Source organism: Trichechus manatus, unplaced genomic scaffold (genome assembly GCF_000243295.1).
Source record: "Trichechus manatus latirostris isolate Lorelei unplaced genomic scaffold, TriManLat1.0 scaffold00160, whole genome shotgun sequence".
Classification (NCBI taxonomy): Eukaryota; Metazoa; Chordata; class Mammalia; order Sirenia; family Trichechidae; genus Trichechus; species Trichechus manatus.
The window spans coordinates 3609176-3625223 of NW_004444096.1; the positions used below are offsets into that span (position 1 = coordinate 3609176).

The 16048-nt window shown below is 43.9% G+C and overlaps 1 protein-coding gene and 1 non-coding gene across 4 annotated transcripts in view; one reads left to right on the forward strand and one right to left on the reverse strand.

Annotated features, from left to right (window-relative positions):
- SVIL (supervillin) overlaps positions 1 to 16048 on the forward strand; it is a 242596-nt gene that overhangs the window by 78365 nt on the left and 148183 nt on the right. The gene's annotated exons all lie outside the window — the stretch shown is intronic.
- TRNAE-UUC (transfer RNA glutamic acid (anticodon UUC)) lies at positions 4126 to 4195 on the reverse strand. Its single transcript has one exon. It is a non-coding gene; the product is annotated as a tRNA-Glu (tRNA).

Consider the following 16048-nt stretch of genomic DNA (forward strand, 5'->3'; position numbering starts at 1 on the left):
GAATTGGTTTTTTTCTGAGATAGATGAGGAGGCGTCTTGCCAACATCTGGGCTGTCCCCAGGGCAGGTAGAATACTGCTAGAGAAAAATGAGCCAGCATTTTGCTGACAGATTTTGCACCATTCGATACCCCCACCCCGTCTGGAAGAAAAGTATCCCACTAGGCCATCTGGTATCTCTGGAGCTTGATGTCCGTGGAATGACACTTCTCCCCCATGTTGCTGCTCTGCCCCCGTTTTTTATATAATATCCATATGTAACCTCGAGTTTTTTTACTGCTGCAAGTTTGGGGGTCCCAGGGAACCAACTGACTCAAGGCGCTTTCAGGAATTCACTGTGAGTTCTGACTGGTTGAGACAAAATTTTCCCAAGTCATTGCTTCGCTTCCGAGGTGTTCCTTTTCCTCTTCTGCAAGATACCACAGAGCTGGGGCTCTCCTGGCCTGTTAGCCAGGCCCTATAGTGGTCAGCCCTACCTTTTGGATACCCCTTGAATGACTGCATTGCTCCCCAAAGGATTCCAGGACACTATAATATGACAAGTAATTTTTATCTTAAACGAGGTGGCAGCCTTTGAGCCATCATGTCATATGGACATGCCTGCAGGAGTTAAAGAGAGACTCTTACCACATCCTGTCCGGGCTTGGGGGCAGTTGGGGATGAGTAACCATCTAACACGTACTGGCGGTTCTCTCCCACCCCAGACCCAGTCTGAAGAGCTGGAGCTGTGCCTGCACCCGTGTCCAGGCCTTATGTTAAAACAATTAAGGCCAGCCTTGAAAGAGAGGGACTTGTAAATGCTTTTAAAACCAAACCCATTGCCATCGAGTCGATTCTGAGTCATAGTGACCCTACAGGACAGAGTAGAACTGCCTCATAGGGTTTCCAAGGAGTGGCTGGTGGATTCGAACTGTTGACCTTTTGGATAGCAGCCAAATGCTTAACCACTGTGCCACCAGGGCTCTTTTAGACGTTTTTTAAAAAAAAAAAAAAAAAGAGAGACCAGTGTACTGAAGATAGTGAACAAGCTTCCTTTCCACTGAACAAAAAAACCCCAAGAAGTACAGTAAGAGGCAGTTAGGTGAGGTATCCTGTTTGGTAAAGTAGAGGGTCAGTGAGAACAAGAGAAACCCTTAATGAGATGGATTGACACAGTAGCCACCACGGTGGACTCAAACACACCAGCAATCCTGAGTATGATGCAGGACTGGACAGCGTTTTCTTCTATAACACGGAAGGGCACCATGAGTTGGAGCCAACTCAGTAGCAGCTAACGACGTGAGGAAACCGCCAGATTGTAGAGATTGTTCACTGCTGAAAACATTCCTGACTGAAAAATGGAGGCAGTAATAGTCTTTTCAGGCACTGACCCGTTAGCGACCCTAGAGGACAGAGTAGAACTGCCCCATAGGGTTTCCAAGGCTGTAATCTTTACGGAAGCAGACTGCCACATCTTTTTCCTGGCGGGTTCAAACTGCCGACCTTTCACTTTGCGTCTGAGCGCTTAACCACTGTGCCACCAGGGCCCCTGGCCTCAGACACTTAGTATTATATAAATGTGGCCTGTTATTACCCAAAAAGGCAAAAAGACATCAGTATGATACACTGAAAGGACAGAATGAGGTGGAAAGGTCTGATGCCCATAGCGAATAGGAGATAGCTGATGTCTCTGTGCACAAGTGTGAACTGGACGTTTTTATGGGCAAGCTGTGCTTTGGATCCTACAGTCTGTGGAGGTAGCCCAGAATCTCCCAGGTGAGTGTGCACACCAGGATCACATTCTGATATGGTATGTGATGAGATAGAGAAGTTGAGGGACAAGGGGCCCTGGGAGTCAGGGAAGACTTTCTAGAAGGGAAGGGTGGGTAGGACTGTGATAAGTAGGAAGCTGAGGGCTGGTGGGCAGAAGGAAAGGGCAAATGAAGGCAGAATGAATGGAGCTTGTTTGTGCAGTGGAGAACCTTGGATGACAAGATTGGCAGGGTGTATTCATGGGCAACGGGAAATCTTTGGTGTTCTGAGTAGGGCAGATACTCATGACAGTATGAGGGACGGAGGGATATGTATGCAGATAGGAGGCTGTTGTGGGTGTGTGAATCTTGAACAACCATGCTGGCAGCAGGAAGGAAAGGAAAGAACCAGAGAGGGACAAGGGAGGACTGATCGGAGATAGAAGTCTCTTAAGAACTGAAGAGGTACGAGTAGGACCAGTCACTCAAAACCCTTAGCATCGAGGGTTGCTCCCAGTTCTTAGTGATGCCTGTCTTAGTCATCTAGTGCTGCTATAACAGAAATACCACAGGTGGATGGCTTTAACACAGTGTAGTAGGCTGCAAGTCCAAATTCAGGGCACCAGCTTGAGGGGAAGGCTTTCTCTCTCTGTCGGCTCTGGAGGAAAGTCCTTGTCATCAATCTTCCCCTGGACTAGGAGCTTCTGCACGGAGGAACCCCAGGTCCAAAGGATGCACTCTGCTTCTGGCACTGTTTTCTTGAAGGTACAGGGTCCCCAACTCTCTGCTTGCTTCCCTTTCCTTTTATCTCTTGTAAGATAAAAGGTGGTGCAGGCCACCCCACGGGGAAACTCCCTTTACATTGGATCAGGGATGTGACCTGAGCAATGGTGTTACGTCCCACCCTAACCCTCTTTAACCACAGGCAGAGATTATGATTTACAACACATAGGAAAATCACAAAATGGAGGACAACCACACAATACTGGGAATCATGAGCTAACCAAGTAGACACATATTTTGGGCGGACACAATTCAATCCATGACAATGCCTTAGTTTAACCCTCCCTAGTCCTCCCTGATGGATAGGGGCAAGGTCAGCAGGAAAGCGGGCAGAGCACTGTGTCCTCTGCTAGAGAAGGATTTGGCGGCTGAGGTCATTGCCAGCCCCCGCCCCGGCTGCTTTGACCAGCCTCTCCAGTGAGAAGCTAATCCTGCCCAGCCTGGATGGAAGGCCTGTGGGTGGTGATGAGTGGGAACGCCTGACCCTGACTAGGAGAGGAGGTGGGGTATATACTGAACAGGTGAGAGGGGGGAGGTAGAGAATCGAAAACTCAGAATGACTGCCAACTCCAGAGCCCAGTGTGACTGCTGAGGGCCTTTTATAACCTTTCTTAGAAGCCTGTGCGATACTGGGTCAATGCGTATCTTACAGTTCAGTTAATCACGTGGCACGGTTTTGCTGCATTTTACACAATGTTTATTATTGTTGTTGCTAGCTGTCATTCAGTGGCCTCTGACTCGGGGCAAGCGCGTTCACAGTGGAACAAAGTGCTCCCTGACCAGCCCACGGTCGTATGCGGATCAGACTATCTGTTGAGGCAGAAAGCAAGGACTTGACATTGTAAAAAGCTGTACCTCCAAACAATAATCCATTAGAAGAAGTAAAGGAAAAGATCACATTGAGAAAAGCAATAAAAAAGATGAACTACCAAGAGGTAAACTTCTGAAACGTGTAAAATTTATATGTAGGAAACTGTAAAAATATTCCTAAAGAATAAAAATTAAAAGAATTTGAGAAAAAAGGAAAGTTCTGGCATCATGTTCTGGAATAGCAAAATTCAAGATCCTAAATATATCAGCTTTTCCTATGTTAATTTATTAAATTTAATGCATTCCCAATAAAATATCAAATTAAAAAAAGCAAAAACTAGACAAGTGGATTCATGGCAGTGTAAAGGATGGAGGGATATGTATGCAGGTAGTTCGGAGGCTGTTGTGGTTGTGTGAATCTTGAACAACCATGCTGAAAGCAGGAAGAGGAGGGAAAGAACCAGAGAGGGACGAAGGAAGAATTTCCCAGGTTAAGGGGCTGTGTTAAATGGCTGGGAACGTGTTAAATTTAATAACATTTCATGAGGATAAATAAATAAGAGCTCTTGTTAGCTGTCATCGAGTGAGCCCCAACTGCTGGTGAACCTGTGCACTGCATCATCCTCATGATTGATTGCGGCTTGGACCCTTGTGATCTGATGGTTGTCATTGGGCTGATTTTTGGAAGAAGATGGTCAGGCCTTTCTTCCTAGTCTGTTAGTCTGAAAGCTCTAGCAAAACCCATTCAGCATCATAGCAACACACAAGCCTCCACTGACACATGGGTGGTGGCTGTGCATGAGATGCATTGGCCGGGAATTGAACCTGGGTCCTCACATGAAAGGCAAGAATTCTACCACTGAACTACCAATGCCCCTACAAATAAGAGCTACCAGCTATTGAATACATTATAAAACCTCAGTAATTAAAATGATGTGGCAGTGGCGAGTGAGTATACCGAACAGTAGAACAGATTTTTTAAAAAAGCCAGAAATAGTCCCAAGTATATATAGGAATAAATAAAAGAAACGGGGAGAAAGGTGTCATTTACAATCAGTGGGGGAAAATGGACTATTCAGTAAATGTTAGGACATCTGGGTGGCCATATGGAAAAATAAATAAACTGAACCATACAATAAGATACATTTCTAATAGATCAAATACTTAAATTGTAAAATATTTTAAAAAATGAAAAGTTTTTGAGATGCGTCCTGATTTGAACAAGTCCACTGTAAAAACACATTTTGAGACAGCTGGAGAAAATTGAATATCGTTTGAGTGTTAAAAAACTAAAGCGGTTGCCATAGAGTCGATTCCAACGCTCAGCAATGCTCTAGGACAGAGGAGAACTGCCCCACAGGGTTTCCAAGGAGCAGCTGGTGGATTCGAACTGCTAACCTTTTGGTTAGCAGCCGAGCTCTTAACCACTGTACCACCAGGGCTCCAAGGCTTCTAGACACCCTTAAAAAAACAAAACAAAAAACCAGCATTGTAGAAGAATTGACAAAGCATCTGGACAGACAAGGCTCTAAGACGTATGAAAAGATGCTCAACTTCATTCTTAGTAGGAGAAATAAGATCGTGCTGTTCTGAGAAAGCACAGAGGAGCAAAAATCTAGAAGCTGATGATGCAGTCTGGCGAGAGGCATGGGGAAACGAGAAACGCTGATGGGAACGTGAGATGATACAGCGTTAAGAAGGAGCAATTTGGCGGTTTCCGTCAAAATTACACAACCATATATTCTTTTGCCTGCATCCCTTCAGATATACTTACATTCAAGGTTATACACTGCAGCTTTGTTTGAAATAGGAAAAGATTAGAAACCCTAATGCCCATCAGCAAGGGACTGGTTAAATAAACTGTGATACCTCCGTACAGTGGAACACTAGGCAGCTGGAAGAAAATGAGGCTGCTGTCTGTGTGCTTACATGAAAAGATCTCCCAAGTATATTGCTAAGGGTACGTTGCATGCTACTATTTGTATATGACGCTATTCTTCTTGGATCAACAATCAACATCCATGGAAGCAGCAGTCAAGAAATCAAACAACGTATTGATTGGGCAAATGTACTGCAAGAGACCTCTTTTACAGTTCTAAAAAGCAGATGTCACTTTGATGTCTAAGATGCACCTGACCCAAGCCATTGTCTTTTCAGTCACCTCATATGCATGCAAAAGCTGGACAATGACAAAGGAAGGCACAAGAAGAATTGATGCATTTGAATTGTGGTGTTGGCGAAGAATATTGAATATACCATGGGCTGCCAGAAGAACAAACAAATCCGTCTAAGAAGAGATACATCCAGAATGATCCTTAGAAGCAAGGATAGCGAGACTTTGTCTTGCTTACTTTGGACACGTAATCAGGAAAGACCAATTGCTGGGAAAGGACATCATGGTTGGTAAAGTGGAGTGTCAGTGAGAATGAGGGAACTCAAGGAGGTGGATTGACGGAACAGCCGCGATAATGGACTCAGACATACCATAGATCATGCAGATGGCAGAAGATCAGGCAGTGTTTCCTTCTGTTATACATAAGGTCACCATGAGTTGGAGCCCACTCAACTGCAAGTAACAGCAACAACAACAATTTGTGTCTAGCTGGGAAAATAAGAACATTTATTTGCATTTTCTTGTATAAAGGAACTCTGGAAGGACAAACAAGAAACTAATAACTAAGAACTGAGGGAGGAAGAGTACTGGACGAGATATGTCACCATGAACCTTCTCCTTCTTCTATAGATTTGTTTTAATCCTGTGAATGTATTCCCCATCCAAGACATTACATACATAAAGTGAATTATAAAACACTCTGCTATAGGTCCATGCAGGTAATCACCTTTGCGGATTAAGTCCTGGCCTTATGTGTTACACCTATTAGCAGTCCAATTTTATATGAATTGAGTAAAAATCCAGAAATAACAATTAGGTCATTTGAAATCATATGCCTTAGTTGCCCATTAAATTTTCCTTTCAATATATGTTTTGTTCAGAATGGGCTCTGACCAGCCCTAAGTGAGAATCTCGATTAAGTGAGATACTGTGACTGTTTTGAGAAGGAAATCTCCCTTCTGTCATTCCTGTATCATTTCATCACCTTCCTCTTGATCCGGCCAGCTGCGCTATTAATATGGATACCAAGTATGTTTTAAAACCACAGGTAAAGAAATTAGATGGACTGTCTGCCATAAAATCTATCACGATTCTTGGTCGAGTTCTGTAGCCTAGAGGCAGGGCTGTTTTACTGTGTTTGATACTTCAAGCATACGCTTGCTGAATTCTTTTCCATCATTTGTTTTAAAAGCTGTATATTAACACTCATTTTATTTACTTCACACCATACCCAACAGAACTCCTTCTTTTAAACACAGAGACTCCTATTTTTAGTGTTTCGGGGAAAAAAAAAATTACTAAGCTTCTCATTCTCCCCCTCCAAGTTTTTTCTTCTTTATAAAGAAGAACTGACCAACCAAGTCACCTGTTGCTATTGAGTCGATTCCAACTAAAGGTGAGCCTATATGTGTCAGAGAAGAACTGTGCTGGAAAAGGTTATCAGTGGTTGATTTTTTGGAAGTAGACCACTGGGCCTTTCTTCCAAGGTGCCTCTGGGTAGACTCGAACCTCCAGCCTTTTGGTCAGCAGCTGAGCACATTAACTGTTGCACCACTAAGGGACTCTGAACTGTGCTCAGGGGCATTTAATGAAACATTATAAGTATTCTAGTTTTTATTTTATTGAAAAATAATCAAAACTATGTTGATAGAGACAGCATTTCCTTTGTGGGTGTTTAGAATGGCTAATAGTTCCATAAATCATTAAAAGAAAAAAGATTACAATATAACCTGATAATCCAGGGCCTGATGTTTTGAAAGAACCCTACCCAATCTTTAAATTCTGGCTCAGCCAATGAAAAGCCTCAGGACTTTGGAAAAGTGATTCAGCCTATGTGTGCCTCAGTTTCCTCATCGGCAAAACAAGGACCACAATAACTTCTACCTCACAACATGGTTATAAAGATTAAATGGTGTGAAGAGTTACTATATGGAATGTGCTTGGAATTGTGCCTTTCACATAGTACGTGCTACCTAAATATTAGCTATTATTAATATTGTATGTGTGTATACAGATAATTCTCCTCAACATCACTACACGTACACATTTTTTATCATTTACAAGAGTTCTGTTTCTAGTCAAGCAACAGGTGCCAATAAAATGAAACTTTGCTGTCAAAAAAAAAAAAAAAAAACAACTAATCACAGAACTTGGCTAAATTAAATTTATAATGATTCTCAACAGTCAATGAGCTGGTAAAAAGACAAGCAGTTAGAAGAGTAAAGGACTCATTAATCTGGATAATTATCTAAGTGGACATTAAATGTACAGATGACAAATTAGAAAATAATCTGTGTATTTGTGCACCTGGGAAAGACTATGATGGTGAAGAGAAGAGGTGGGTAGAGAAGCAGAGGGAAGAGGCTGACATGGTGGAGAGCAGTGGATGATCTCCCTGGGAGTAGCTGTGGAAGTCTGGCCTTGTGCTAAGTGCTCTGTTAGCTCTGTCAGCGTCCTTGATCCTTACAACAACCTTATGGTCTTTGTCTTAGTCATCTAGTGCTGCTCTAACAGAAATACCACAAGTGGACAGCTTTGACAAAGAGAAGTTTATTCTCTCGCAGTCCACTAGGCTACAAGTCCAAATTCAGGGCATCAGCTCCAGGGGAAGGTTTTCTGTCTCTGTCGGCTCTGGAGGAAGGTCTGTGTCATCAGTCTTGCTTTGGTCTGGGAGCTTCTCAGCACAGGAACCTCAGGTCCGAAGGACGCGCTCTGCTCCTGGCGCTGCTTTCTTGGTGGTATGAGGTTCCCCTGGGTCTCTGCTCACTTCTCTCTTTTATATCTCAAAAGAGACTGGATTAAGACACTATCTAATCTTGTAAGCCTCATCAGTATAACCTCATCATAGTGACAGAGTTTACAACGCATAAGGAAATCCCATCAGATTACACAATCATACAGTATTGGGAATCATGACCCAGTCAAGCTGACAGACATTTTTGGGGGACACAGGTCAATGCATGACACTTTCAATCCATGACAGTCTTCAGCATTAGAGCACATAATTAGCCTAAAAATCACATGGCTGGAAAGTACCAGAGCTGAGGTTTGAACTCATGTCTGTCTGGAGCCCAGGTTCTTAACCTCCAGGTGGTAAAGCTGCTCTTAGCATTAAGCATCATCTGTGACATTTAAGCATTAAGTGTCATCTATGACATATCATTCATCACCTGCCCTACATCAGAGTCTATGGAAAGAACCTTGTGATACAATTGCAGATTGTACCTCATGCTAAACTCCCTCCTAAAATGGACCAGCAATGGCTAGGTGTTAGGGTGAGAGAATGTGTGTAGCTCAGCCTGAACACACTTCCATTTTTAGAGAAATGCTTAGAATGCGACTCACTGAGAATGGTTTAGAAGCATCCTTTTGCAGATAAAGGATAGCGCATTCTGATCTTTATCGTTTCTTTTAGCTCAGCTTTGGGGTTTGGCAAATCTGATGCGTGCATTGGTTTTAGATTAAAACATGGCACACGTAGCATTTTGGAAAACAAAGAGAACAAATAAAACTCTGGGTGGGGGGGTTTAAATGCCTTTGCTCTAGGAACTTATTTTTGCTGGTCTTGTTAGCCATTTTCCGCGGCTGACAAACTTGTACAATTAGAGTAACGTGTTTCTGAGATGCAGAGGATGAAAACCGCAACAAAACAGAACCCTTCCAAGTTAGCGGATGAGTAATGTATATTAATGACGGGGAGGTGGAGCCAGGAGAGACGTTTGTAAAGAAAGAACCACCCCAGACGTCAGGGGGGTGTGTCTGTCTTGTGTTTGTGTTATATCTGATTTCTAGAAGTCAGGTGCTCACCATCTGAGGTTACATTACAATACTGATTCATATTGCAATATCTGTAATATTGGAACATTAAAATCACCTACCTCACAAAGTAGTTAAGAAGGTTAAATGTCATTTGGATCAGTTGGGTTCTTCTAACAAAAGTGGCCCCATGGCATGGACGCTGAGGGTAGGGTTATGTCAGTGCAACAGTGGGAGTTTTATAATGATGGCCTTTCATTGCCTCATCATTTCCCTCCTCTGGTTCACTGGGAATTAGATTCTGGTTTTATGATTCCACTCCTTAATCTTTGAGTGAGGTCCTTTACTCTCCAACATTTTATGTTCTAGGACTGAAAAAATTGAAATTGCGTATTCCCTGATATTTGTTTAAATTCGCCGCCATGCAGCAAACTTCCCTATGTAAGTGATGGTGGGTGTTTTAAAAAGGAAACGATGAGTTCTTACAGTCTCAACTTGGCTACTGACACCACCTTAGCCCACCTGTACGTTCCTCCATCAGATGAGGAGATACAAAGAGCGGTGGTTCTCACCCAGGGCTGCACACGGTGGAGTCAGCGGGGAGCTTTAACAAAACCCTAATGCCTTGGTCCCACCCCAGAGATGCTGGTGCAGTTAGTCTGGGGTCTGGCCAAGACATGGAGATTTTTTTTTTTTTTTTAATTTTTTTTGTTGTAGTTTAAGTGAAAGTTTACATTTCAAGTTAGTCTCTCATACAAAAATTGATACACACATTGTTATGTGACCCTAGTTACTCTTCCTATACTGTGACAGCACACTCCTCCTTTCCACCCCGGATTTCCCATGTCCATTCAACCAGCTCCTGACCCTCTCTGCCTTCTCATCTCACCTCCGGACAGGAGCTGCGCATTTAGTCTCATGGAACTACTTCCGCTAAGAAGCACCCTCTTCACGAGTATCATTTTATGTCCCATAGTCCAGTCTAATCTTTGTCTGAAGAGTTGGCCTCGGGAATTGTTTTAGTTCTGGATTGACAGAGAGTCCAGGGGCCATGCTTTCTGGGGTTCCTCCAGTATCAGTCAGACCATTAAGTCTGGTCTCTTTACTAGAATTTGAGTTCTGCACCCCACCTTTCTCCTGCTCCATCTGGGACTCTCTGTTGTGTTCCCTGTCAGGGTGGTCATTGGTGGTAGCCGGGCACCATCTGGTTCTTCTGGTCTCAGGTTGATGAAGTGTCTGGTTTATGTGGCCCTTTCTGTCTCTTGGTCCAGTACCTTCCTTGTGTCTTTGGTGTTGTTCATTCGGCCTGGAGATTTTTGAAAGCTCCTCGGGAGAGTCTTAACAGCCAGCCACAGTTGAGAACTGCTAAACCAGAGGATTTCTAAAGCCCCTTCCAGCCCTAAATTTGATTCTGCCATGAAGTCCCAGATAAATTTGACTACCCCTTTCTTGCTTCTAGTCTGTGTCAGACGTAACTAATGACTAAAATTCAGAGTTAAACATTGTCAGTGATCCTTGTAAGAATATCGTCCAACCAAAGCACTAAGCAGTTGAGTGCCTATCTTTTGCCGTGTGTAGTGGATTTTATGGAAACCCTGGTGGCGTAGTGGTTAAGAGCTTGACTGCTAACCAAAAGCTTGGCAATTCGAATCCACCAGGCACTCCTTGGAAACCCTTTGGGGCAGTTCTCCTCTGTCCTATAGGGTCACTATGAGTTGGAGTCGACTCGCCGGCAGTGGGTTACGGTTAGCGTATTTTATACACTACACGTGGTGAAAGAGATGCACTCTACTACTTAATGCTTTGGGTTGGATGAGATTTGGCACAGACTGTGCTTGACTGCTATCCTAACGGTTGGTGGTTCAAACCTACCCGGTGGTACCGCAGAAGAAAAGACCTGACAATCTGCTTCCATTAAGATTACAGCCGAGAAGACCCTATGGAGCAGTTCAACTCTGTAACACATGAGTTCTCCATGAATCGGAATCCATCCAATGGCAGCTAACAAGAACAGAGTATATTTTATCAGTTCATTCATGCGCTGCGTGTAAGTGATCACCCCATCCCTACCTCCATTGCTCGGGGCAGTGGTGGTTCAGGGGTAGAATTCTCACTTTCCTTGCTGGAGACCTGGGTTTGATTCCCAGCCACTGTACCTCATGCTCAGTCACCACCCATCTGTCAGTGGAGGCTTGTGTGTTGCTCTGATGCTGAACAGGTTTCAGGGGAGCTTCCAGGCTAAGGTGGACTAGGAAGAAGATCAGCCACTGAAAACCCTGTGGATCACAAGGGTCTGATCCACAGCCGAGCATGGGTATGGCACAGGACTGGTTTCATGTTGTCATACATGGGTTCTCACAAATCGGGGGCCCTATTGATGGCAGCTAAGAACACACCTCCACTTCTTAGATTCTGATTCAGACTCGTAAACCAAACAGAAGAGGGATTGAATCAATAATATCATACTTAATATCTGCGTGATGAACATCTTTCACACTTTCTGTAAATCATGTTCACCCTAAGGGCCACAGTTCCTTGCATCTCACGAGAAACCCAGATCTTGTCTATCTGATCCTCTTGGGTTTGATTTTGTTATTTTGCTTCCCCCAGGGAGACTACAAAAAAATTTAAAACAAAACAATGAGAAAAACAAAATAATAATAAAGTAGAGAAAATAAAAGAAAGAAAAAGATTCTCACAATTCAGAACTTGTTCTAAATTTCCCAGGCAAGAGGGGAAAAGAAAACCAAAACCAGCTGCTATCCTGTGTGTTTGAAAATTGAAATTTTTCAGTCACCTCATATACAGGCAAAAGCTGGACGATGAATAAGGAAGACTGAAGAAGAATTGGCTCATTTGAATTACGGTGTTGGCAAAGAATATTGAATATATACCATGGACTGCCAGAAAATGAACAAATCTGTCTTGGAACAAGTACAGCCAGAATGCTCCTTAGAAGCAAGGATGGGGAGACTTTGTCTTATGTACTTTGGACATGTGGTCAGGAGGGACCAGTCCCTGGAGAAGGACATCATGCTTGGTGAAGCAGAGGGTCAGGGAAAAAGAGGAAGACCCTCAACTAGATGGACATGGTGGCTGCAACAATGGGCTCAAACCTAGTGATTGTAAAGATGGCGCAGGACCGGGCGGTGTTTTGTTCTGTTGTACGTAAGGTCAGTATGAGTCAGAAGCAACTGGAAGACACCTAACAAGAACAACGACATCCCGTGTGCTGTCCCAAGGGCGAGGTCAGGCTGAGGAGTGAAGTGGTGTCCTTGGCATCAGGCAGGGAGCCTCAGAATCTGTTGGAGGCCCGCCTATGGTCTGTACTTCGTCCCTTACTTGCCCAAACTAGTTATTGCAGAAATGAAATGCTCCTGCTATAGAAAACTTGTTTTTTTTTTTTTGCCAAATCAGCATGATCAAATATTTCTAAAGATAAACAAAATGACATATTGGCTTGCAAGGATTATCCACACCCTCGCATCAATGAAAAAAAAATCTGAGCTGCTGCTGGGAAGGAGTGGGGAGAGGCTATTTTGTGTTTAGGAAGATGCCTCCAGGCCGCTTTAGATAGGATTGTTTTTGTTAAACTTTGGCTGGGCTAGTGTGTGCATTAGCTCATGTTCCAAATCTGTCACCAGAAGAATGTAGTGAGAATCTTGTTTCAATCTTATTTTCTTTCTCACTTCAGCCTCTCCTCAGCCAGAGTCCAGCATCTACACAACCACTATTGCCAAGCTTGAAGACAGCAGTTTTCAATAAAGCCTAACAGGCTTTTCACATTATTCATCCGAGAAAATGGAGGAGCTCATCCCCCGAGTCCCTGGCACACGCTGCCAAGTCCTATTCCGTACTCACCCCAGATTTGCTGCTGAGTTCTAGAACATCTGGGATTATTCTTTGCCTAATGTCCCACGCTTCTCAGCTGAGGCTGGAGATGAGAGAGAAAGAGAGAAACTCTGAAGACTTGGAGGTAGCCACGATTATGGACTTGATGTTTAGGATGGGCATCACAGCTTACAAAAGCATAAACAGGAATCCAGGGGCTTTCTACAACTTTCAAGGATCGAACAATCCTTCCTCAGTCCCATACCCACATGTACAGAAACACTTGTTAAATATGTTTTCCTCCACTCTCATTAGTTCTGTGTTTTAACTTTTCTGGAGGTCAGTTTCCCCATCTGTGAGATGGGACAGTAAAATTTACCTTTGTGCTAGCAGGAGCACATGAAGTCACATTGACTCCTCTGTAAACTGTAGAACTTTACAATGCCATTTTTGCTGTAGTGAGGATTAAATGAGATGTTGAAGGTCTTTGTATGCAGTTATTGTTAGTTGCCTTTGAGTTGGCTCCAACTCAAGGCAACCTTATGTATAGCCAAACAAAATGTCGCCTAGTCCTGTGTGTCATCGTTGGTATGTTTGAGTCGATTGTTGCCTCTATTGTGTCAATCCATCTCACTGAGGTTTCCCTCGTCCTTTTGGCACTCCACTTTATCAAACGTGATGTCCTTTTCTATTGATTGGTCTTTTCTGATGATGTGTCCAAATTACGCAAGCTGACGTCTCACCATCCTCGCTTCTAAGGAACATTTCTGATTGTATTGCTTTTAAGACTGATTTGTTCGTTCTCTCAGTCCATGGTTGTCATGGATTGAACTGTGTCCCTCAAAAATATGTGTCAACTTGGCTAAGCTATGATTCCCAGGATTGTGTGACTGTCCGCCATTTTGTCATCGGATTTTCCTGTGTTGTAAATCCCGCCTCCATGATGTTAATGAGGCGGGATTAGCAGTGGTTATGTTGATGAGGCAGCGCTCAATCTACAAAATTAGATTGTGTCTTAAGTCAATCTCTTTTGAGATATAAAAGAGAGAAGCGAGCAGAGAGCCAGGGAGACCCCATACCACCATGAAGCAAGAGCCAGGAGAATAGTGCATCTTTTGGACTCGATGTCCCTGCACTGAGAAGCTCCTTGACTGGGGAAGATTGATGACAAGGACCTTCCCCCAGAGCTAACAGACAGAGAAAGCCTTCCCCTGGAGCTGGCACCTGAATTCAGACTTCTAGTCTACTAGACTGTGAGAGAATAAATTTCTGTTTGTTAAAGTCATCCACTTGTGGTATTTCTGTTAGAGCAGCAGTAGATAACTAAGACAATGGGTATATTCAATATTCTTCACCAACACCATAAATCAAAGGCATCAGTTCTTCTCCCTTCCATTTTCAGTATCCGACTTTTGCATGCATATGGGGCGATTGAAAAGACCATGGCGTGGGTCAGCTGCACCTTAGTGATCAAAGTGACATCTTTACTTTTTAAAACCTTAAAGAAGTCTTTTGTAACGAATTTGCCCAGTGCAATACATCATTTGATTACTTGAATGCTGCTTCCATGGACGTCGATTGTTGATCCAAGTAGAATGAAATCATTGAAGTTGTATGCAGTTAAGTACTGTATAAGTGGAAAACAATAGTGTTATTAATTAGCGCTTACCATGTGAAGAATACTCGGCGCTGAATTGAGAATTTGGTTTCCATACCTGAGAAGGTAGGAAAAGAAAGGGTGCAAGCGGAGGAGGTGACCCTTCTAGCTGGGTGCCCAGTAGGCTGTACCCCGACGCCTACTGTACCTCTCCCCAGTCTCTTACCACTCTATTGCTGGATGGCTTACTGGAATGCTCTCATCATGAACCTACGTCCAAAAGGAAAAGAAACCTCCTTTATGAGGGAAGGTTGGTGCACAGCAACAGGGTCTATGTGGCATGACAGTGCCCTTACTAAAGAAGGAATTTCCCCTAAAGGGGCAGGGGTACGTGGCACAACCGCCTGTGTTCTCGAAATGTGGACTTGCTTGCATGCTCACGGGCTACCCTCCCAACTCAGGCGTGACTGTAAAGACACTTTGGTTAACATTGTGGACAAGGAAGTTTCTGGACTGGTTCTGGAGCGTGTCCTGTGGCAACAGTGGGCCAGCCTGGGAGGAGGTGAGCTCAGGGGTTCAGTGTGGCAGCAACGACAGGAAGGACACAATCCCCAGTTTAGGGTAAAGGGGGAGGCAAGGCGGGCAATGAGGAGTGCTGGTAGGAGGGTGGCTTGTTGTGTGCCACAAATGCCACAACAAAATGCCAACAAGTGCTGTGACTTACGATCATCCCAGTGTCATCCATAAGGTTTCATTGGCTAATTTTTAGAGTTAGATCAGCAGACCTTTCTGCCTAGTTTGTCTTGGTCTGTAGGTGCCACTGGAACCTGTTCAACATCGTAACAACACATGTGCCTCCACTGACAGACCAGTGCGGCTGTGCATATAGTGTATTGCTGGGAATTGAACCTGGGTCTCTTGCGTCGAAGATGAGAATTCTACCACTGAGCCACCATTTTCCCGCTTATAATTATGTTGTTGTTCTTGTTAGGTGCCGTTGAGTCGGACTTCATGGCTATAATCTTTATGAAAGTAGATTGCCTGGTCTTCCTCCCATGGAGCCACTGAGAGGGCTTGAACAGCCAGCTTTTCAGTTAGCAGCTGAGCCCTTAACCATTTGAGCCACCCTGGTGGCTTATAACTATCCAAACCAACTAACTAAACCTTACTTGTAACTACGCAAACCAACCAAACCCATGGCCATCAAGTTGACTCTGACTCAATAGCAACCCTGTAGGGCAGAATAGAACTGCCCCATAGTGTTTCTAAGGCTGTAAATCTTTACGGGAGCAGATGGTCACATCTTTCTTCCGCGGAATGGCTGATGAGTTCAAAGCACTGACCTTTTGGTTAGCAGCCGAGCTCTTAACCACTGTGCCACCAGGGCTCGACTAATGACTGTAGTGGGCACTAATTTATTGTCTCACAGT